Here is a 7,864-nt window from a genome sequence, read left to right on the forward strand (position 1 = left end):
AACCCATTCTCCCTGCATTACTCCATTTACCCCCCCCCCCAAAAAAAACCCCCACTAACCCCTACTCCCAGATACCTTGCAATGGCCAAAAAATTAATTTTATACAATGATGTAAAAAAAAAATGGTGAAACTAACAGGATGGTTTTTTTTACCATCATATTATTCATTATCTGTTGTATCCTTCTCTCCACCTTTTGTTGGTGTTACCTGCTTGCACTGTAAGATCTTTGGGGTTCAGACTCCATAGTCTCTTAGACTTTTGTTTGTATAGCTCTTAGTCGAATGGGACCCCATTCTTCATTGCCATGTAAGCACTACCATAATAAAACTGAATAATAACAGATGATGAACATTCTTTCTCCTATTCCTGTACAAAACACAAAGCTCCAGAACATAGTAAGAATTATTATTAAAATAAAACTTTTATATAGTGTTACAGGCTCACATTGCATACTTTTACAAGGGGTCTGACAATTGCTTACTCATGGGCATACTATCAGGAGTAACTTCCATGAATTTAATGCCACAATTCCCAAATCAAGTCTTTGGTCAGGCCCAAAGCTAAGATCTTTTTCACTAATAACTAAATAAGTTTCTTTTTCTTTCTCTTATTTTGTCTTTTTAAATATAATTTTGTATATATATTCTACTTCTTAAGTGAGGGGCAAGGATTTTTGTGGATAATATTTTTTATTGGACCAACTGCATGGTTGGAAAAGACTTTTTACTTATTACTATTTTTGGCCACAAATGAGCTGTTTCATCTCAGTTTAGAAAGAAAATTTGCTTTCATCCCATAGCAGTGAAATATGATTGTGATATACCGAGGAAAATCAACTCTCAAGGAATGTGAGTTCCTGACTTTCAAAGGGCCCAAGCCTGCAAGGTGAAAGCTTCAATTCCCAAGGACATCACTAGGTGTTGAGGACACACCATACTTTGTAGGAGCTACTTAGAGCCTCACAGGATTAACCCTAAATATAGAGATAGTATTAATTAATGCAATACTTATTATTTTACTTGTTTTGATTCTCTTGTGGGATGATTCTTATATCTACGTATCTACAGGATTCTATCTACTTTTCATGTTATACACTTTACTTTGCAAATGATTGTGCTATGATAAAATGGCTGCTGAATCTGTTCCTCATAGTTCTGTAAGCTCTTTTTATAAATAGATTGCATTGCATTTATCCAGCAGTCCAGATTAGGATAATTGTAGCCTTGCAAGTCTAAACAGGGTCAGAGTATTAGATGCTTTCAGTAGTGCAAATTCACCTGCAGCCAGTGCTTGGAAAGGGTCGGGAATGTCTATTAGGGCTGTGAGAAGCTTTGGCTGTTGATTCAATTTGGAGGAGATTCAGCCCGATTCGGTGGCCGAATCTCCAGATCTGAACTGAATCAGGAGACTCATTAATCTCTCAAATTGAATTGGAAACCTCTGATTCAATTCAGAGAGATTTGGAAAGATTCAATGATTCAGACATAGACAAAGCTTTATATATTTTTTCTACGTAGCTCAAGGTACCAGGCATGGCTTGTGAATGCTGCGATGCTGGGATGGATGAAGCGTCCCACAGGAGTGCGGGGGAGTCCCCAGCGTGCTCGGCAGTGGACCCAGAAGTGGACCAGAAGGACTTCCGGACCACTTCCAGGTCCGCCACGGAGCATGCAGGATACGCCTCCCCCTCCTCCGCACTTCCCAGCTCAGCAACTGGTGCCTCCTGGGTCTGGGGGGACACCTGGGGTCCCCTCGCTGCAGATCGCTGGTGGTGGACCTGGAAGTGGACTGGAAGTACTCCATCCCATGGGATGGTGCACTCCCATGGGGTGCTCCATCTGCCCCACCATCTCAGCATTCATGAGTCGCACCTGGTACCTCGACGTATGTAGAAAAAACATATCAAGTTGTGTCTATGGCTGAATCGCTGGTTCTCCAAATCAGAATTGAATCTTCAGATTCAGATTTGGCCAAATTGAATCAGGACAGTGATCCGAATCAGCAAATTGAATCACTGTCCCCTGAATCAGGCTGAATCCAAATTGAATACTGCCTGGTTTGCACACCCCTAATGTCTGTTATTATAGCCTCCAACAGAATGAGTTCTGGGACAGACTGTCTGATAAAAAACTAAGTCACTATTCATCTCTTCAGTTCTTTTCTCAAAACTGCTTCTGTTGTGATCCCTATAAAGTCCTGCCTGCTAAGTTGCTGCTGAGCAATGTCAACTGCTCAACCTATGATTGTATCACTGTTATTCCTGGTCATCCTCTCTTTCTCATCTTAACTTTATTTGCCTTGTTCGTGCATTCAGTTTGATCATGACACTGGAAGCCCTTTACAGCAGTTGCTGTCTAGTTTTTGGCTTAGTATCTTTACAGGATCTAGTACAACAAAGCCCTTACTCCCAAGGAAGGCCTTCAGAAAAAATCGTTCCACACAATTCCTGGTGCTTTTTTCCTTTTACACTGACCTTTTCAGCAGATTCTAGGTGGACAAGAATGAAACTCAATCTCAAGCAACTTTCCTCAATTTCTTTTCTTTCGGAGACCTAGCCCTTCTAAAAATATGCAGCAGCAAACTGTGGCGTGGCAGGATGAAAGGGAACAGAGGGGTCAAACAAACTGTGCACACTATTGACTGGGATTTCAAACGTGCTTAGAAACTTCTTGTTTACAATTCTCCTGCTGCAGGGAGGGAGCAGAGCTGGTCATGCTAATATTGATGGAGCACTGGTAACATTTTGTTAAGAGTTTTTGAAGGGACAATTATTGAATTAAGGGAGGAGTCAGGGAACCAGTCAATCTTAAAATACCGTAGAGCTTTGTGCACATTTTTGGTAATTTTAGTATATAGCATCTGACAAGCTTTAAATACTTTATCTATTGTCATCATGGTTATAATAAATAGATCCTTACTATTAACTGTCTTCTCCAACTTATATTTGGCAAAATACCTGAAATAATATTATTGCCTTTTTTACTGCTAAAATGATTATCTGACTTGACCAAGACCATGGTGGTAAAGGAGAATAATTTTCAGTATGAGGATGAGAATAAAACTCATGTTCTTAGCCCCTTTAGTTCTCTAGGTTAAGTTGACTCTTATGGTGTGAACTACCTTCCCTGTGACCCAGAGCAACACTAGTTGCTCAGTGGCAAAGCAAGCAGTTCACTCCAGCTCTTGTACTTTTGTACTATGTCATCCCTTTTCAACACTTTGAATACTGGGGTGATGAGCATAGTTTTATGAAGATGCTTCATGATAAAGGGCCCAAACAGCCAAATTTTATCCTGGGGTGATGAGCATAGTTTTATGAAGATGGTTCCATTTGTAAGTGGAATGAAATATATCTACAATGAAATACTTTTGCACTTACATATATACACCTTATTCTGATATAGGTCAGGAGCAAGTGAGAGCAGTAGGAATGTTTTCTCTTTACATAACAACAGCTCCCTCTACTGTTATTGGAAGGGATATTCACAAAACTTCATTATTGCTAGAGTTTCTATTCTTGGATTTATTGTAATAATAGTTGCTTTAAAGGGAATATTTAAAACCCTGAAATCTACCCTGCCACTCGCTAGAACAGGTATAAAATTGAAGGTTTAGCACTGGGGTACGATGATGGCTGCTTGATGGAAAGGGAAACAACGTGACTTCTCTCATAAAGCTCAGGGTATCAACACAGCTTTGGTCAAATGTACATTCAGATGATTTTGTGGCTAGAACTAAGCATCACATTTCTTTGGATATACCTATTTTTCTTCTGAGCAAGCCAGGAAAAAAGAAGTAACCAGAAATTACACAGACTGAAATAAGTATCCAATAATCCCTAGTATTTGAGTCTCTCTTGGGAGTGGCTGTGTTTTGTTTCTGACAGTCATTAAACACAATATCTTCATTTATAGAACAATGCTGCTTTGACTACCTTTGCTGGAGATGCACAAGCTAAACAATTTTAATAAGGCAGGTATCCTCTCCAAGGTTGTTTGGAGTTTATTCAATAATAATGGGACCAATTTACATTACAAATATTGTTTTAGAAAATACCCTCCTTATAACTGCAATAAGGTTACCCTAGTGCATGCAAGGACTGGTTGTCACTGAGGGAATTAAGATTAGGTACCCATGCTGCCCAATTCATTCCCTGGGCTGGAAATGTTAGGTTCTGTGTCTTCCTCTGCTCACTGTAGGTGTGCTCCATTAACCTCCTCCTAATGGTGCTGGTAGGCTCTTGTATGGAAGGAACCATATCCAATGTTCTTCTATTGGAAGCAGGAGAGCTGCAATATAGCTCTCTAGTTGGGAAGAAGAATGGAGCCTAGGGAACCCTTCAAACCAACTCTAACTCTGTACAATTCACTCTGAACAATTGAAGATCTGCTATATTTCCCCAGTGGCAAAGTACACCACATACCAGTGGTTAAGACACTGAAGTGATGATGCTTACAGAATAACACACATAGATATTGCTTACCTGCTCGTCTGTAGCATCATTTTCTCTCTAGAGGTAGACAAGTTTCTTTGGGTAAATCTGATATTTTTTATTAGACCAACTAAAATAGTTGGAAAGCTTTCAAGCACAAACACCCTTCTTCAGGCTGAGGAAGCATCTGCAGTTGGTCTGTGCTCTACCTGGATGGAATAGAAAAAATCTATGTTTTATTTCTTATTATTTTTTATTTTTTCTATTCCATCCAGGAAGAGCACAGACCAGCTGCAGATACTTCTTCGGCCTGACGAAGGGTGTTTGTACCTGAAAGCTTGCAAAGAATTCTTCTAACTAGTTTAGTTAGTCTAATAAAAGATATCGGATTTACCCGAAGAATCTGCCTATGTCCTTAGACTAACATGGCTACAACCTATTTTCTTTCTAGAGACCTCTATTTGGACAGGCTTTATTATAGAGGAGAGCTGATTAATCCACTTCACAAGCACTTGTGAACAATGCCATTTGGCCAGGTCCCCTGATTTTTAGTGGGCTGGGCCCATGGCCTTTTTAATTCAAATAGACCATTTGGCCAGGTCACAACAGCTGTACACCAATGTCCAGTATTCTAAAACTTGTTAGTACCAACATTGCCAAGAAGAGAAAACATTTAGGGATTCCTGCCATGCAGAAGATTCCCCCTACAGTTACACGTTACTATATTGATGGTAAGTCAGATGCTATAGCCTTTGCTTGTTCTAGGCAAGGTGCCAAAGCAGAAGTGCTTCCATTTTCACAGATAGAGGCCGAAGATCAGAACTTACCAACAGAGTTTCCAACCTTATGATTTAATACAAATGATTGCAAGGTAGTTTATATTACAGGTGTTCAATGGCTTTCATAAATAAATGACTCCAGCCACAAGTGTGGGAGACAGCACGGCCAGATTAGCAGATGCCAAGTGATTATCACTTGTTTGGATTGTTGAAGGAGGATATTTTTGGGCACAGATTCACCAGTGATACAGAGATGCAACTTGTGAGGCAGGAGTGGCAGTCATAGCACCAAAAGGCTTTTTAAAGGATGGTATCAAGAAACTTTTGATTTGCTGGAATACCTGTGTTGCAAAGCAGAGTGGTTATGTAGAGAAGTAGCATGGTCCAGTAAATGATCATAGGAATCATAGGGAAGTAGGGCTGGAAGGGACCTCACAAGGTCATTTGCTCCAGAACCCTGTTCAAGGCAGGATCATCCCTGACAAAACCATCCTAGCCAAGTGTCTGTCTAACCTGATTTTGAAAGTTTCCAAGCATGGAAAATTCACAGCTTCTAGAGGTAGCCTGTTCCAATGGCTGACCAGTCAGAAATTTCCTCCTAATTGCCAACCTTAATTGCCCCTGAACCTTGAGGCTGTTGTCCCTAGTCCTAACCACTATAGCCACAGAGAAAAGCCCATCTTCATCCTCTTTATAACAATACTTCAGGTATTTATCCAACCCCCCCTCCATCTTCTCTTCCTCAGACTAAATAATCCTAGTCCATTGGCTTCCCTTCATAAATCTTATGTCCTGGGCCCCTAATCATTTTTGTTGCCCTTCACTGGACTCTTTCCAAACTGTCCACATTTTTCTTGAAGTGTACAGCCCCAAACTGGATACAGTATTCCAGGTTAGGCTTCACCAGTGCTGAATAGAGTGGAAAAATTACTTCCCTTGACTTGCAAGTGACACTCATGTTAATGCAGCCCAATATGCAGGTTTTTTGGGTTTTTTGCAACAGAGCACATTATTGACTTATATTCATGTTATGGTACACCCTAATCCCGAGGTCCTTTTCTGCAGTACCGCAACCAAGACAATTGTTCCCTAGGCTGTATTTGTGCGTGTGGTTATTCTGTCCCAAGTGCAGAACTTTGCTTTTGTCCAAGGTTGAATCTTGTGAACCATTTCTCCAGTCTATCCAGGTCATTCTGTATCTTAGATCTGCCCTCCAGAGCGTCCACAATTCCTCCGAACTTGGTAACATCCATACATTTTCTAAGCAAGCAATTGATTTGATCATCAAAATCATTAATGAAGATTTTTAACAACACTACCCCCAGAACAGATACCGGGGGAACCCCACTTGATACCCCCTCCCAACTAGACACTATAGTACTTTCATCTAGTTTGTATTTCCTTAGTTTGTTAAGGAGAACGTTGTGGGAGACAGTGTCAACAGCCTTGCTAAAGTCAAGGTATACCATATCCACTACTCTCCTCTCATCCACAGAACTTGTCACTTTGTCATAGAAGGAAATCAGGTTGGCTGGGCATGACTTGTTCTTGGTAAATCCATGCGGTCTGTTTCGGATCACCTTGTTCTCCTCTAGTGCATCACAATGGATACTTTGAGGACCTGCTTCATAATCTTTCTGGGTATACAGGTCAGGCTGACTCGTCTGTAGTCCCCCAGATCCTCCTTCTTCCCCTTAAAGATGGGCACAACATTTGCCCTTTTCCAGCTTTATTTTGAAGATGCCACTAGTTTCTGAAACACCATCAGAGACTGACAGAAGCAAAAAAAAAAGAAGGCAGGCAATTGGCAGGGGCAGCAGATTAAACAATTACATGAATAAAGAACAGCAGTAAAGAGAGTCACAGCATAGACACTCAAATAATGTGCTATGGTCTTCACCTTCAAAAATAGTTTTGTCCTTCCTCCTTTCCAAGTTCCTTTTGGCGTGTTTTCTTCTTCCCTTCAGTCTATAGCTCAGTGACGCATGCAAGATAATTGCCTTATTAAAGCTGTGATAAATGTAATTGAAATTGCAGCTGCCTGTAAGTGCATGTCATATGGGCGAGAGGATTTGGGGTGAAATCTTGTGCAACCATGGGGTTCAGAAGCTTCCCTTAGGGAGGAAGATTTCATTGTTTCCTTGCTTCCCTCCCCCATCCCCCCTCCATTAATGATATAAAATAAGAGACAGATGTCAGCAAGAAGACATTTAAAAAGGATTAAATTTCAGATCAAAAGTGCAGTTGCAGTGCATCTTCTTGTTAAAATCTCCCTATGCTTCTCATTGCCCGTTAGATTTATGAATACCGGATAGCCTTATTCCCTGCATTGAATCTTCTGGTAGTTAGACTATGAAAGAAGGTAACAACTTGAGCTGAGTGTCCTGGTTAGGCAAAAAAGAAGATGAGGCTATGGCTAGGTACATTCAAAAAGCCAGAGACAGAATCAATCTAAGATGTGCAGTTTTCTGTATCTGGTGTAGTTTAGATTGGTAGCAAACAAAACACACATTCGCCTTTTGGTGGGGAAAAAGGGGTGATAATCTTAGGCTGATTTCTGCCATTTTTAAACCAGCCTATGTGCACCAAACTTCTCTTCTGTTATGGGTATAGACTGGTTTCCGATCACTTATACCAGTAAAAACGTAATG

The sequence above is a fragment of the Gavialis gangeticus genome, unplaced genomic scaffold (assembly GCF_001723915.1).
Source record: "Gavialis gangeticus isolate Ggan-Ray unplaced genomic scaffold, GavGan_comp1, whole genome shotgun sequence".
Lineage (NCBI taxonomy): Eukaryota > Metazoa > Chordata > Crocodylia > Gavialidae > Gavialis > Gavialis gangeticus.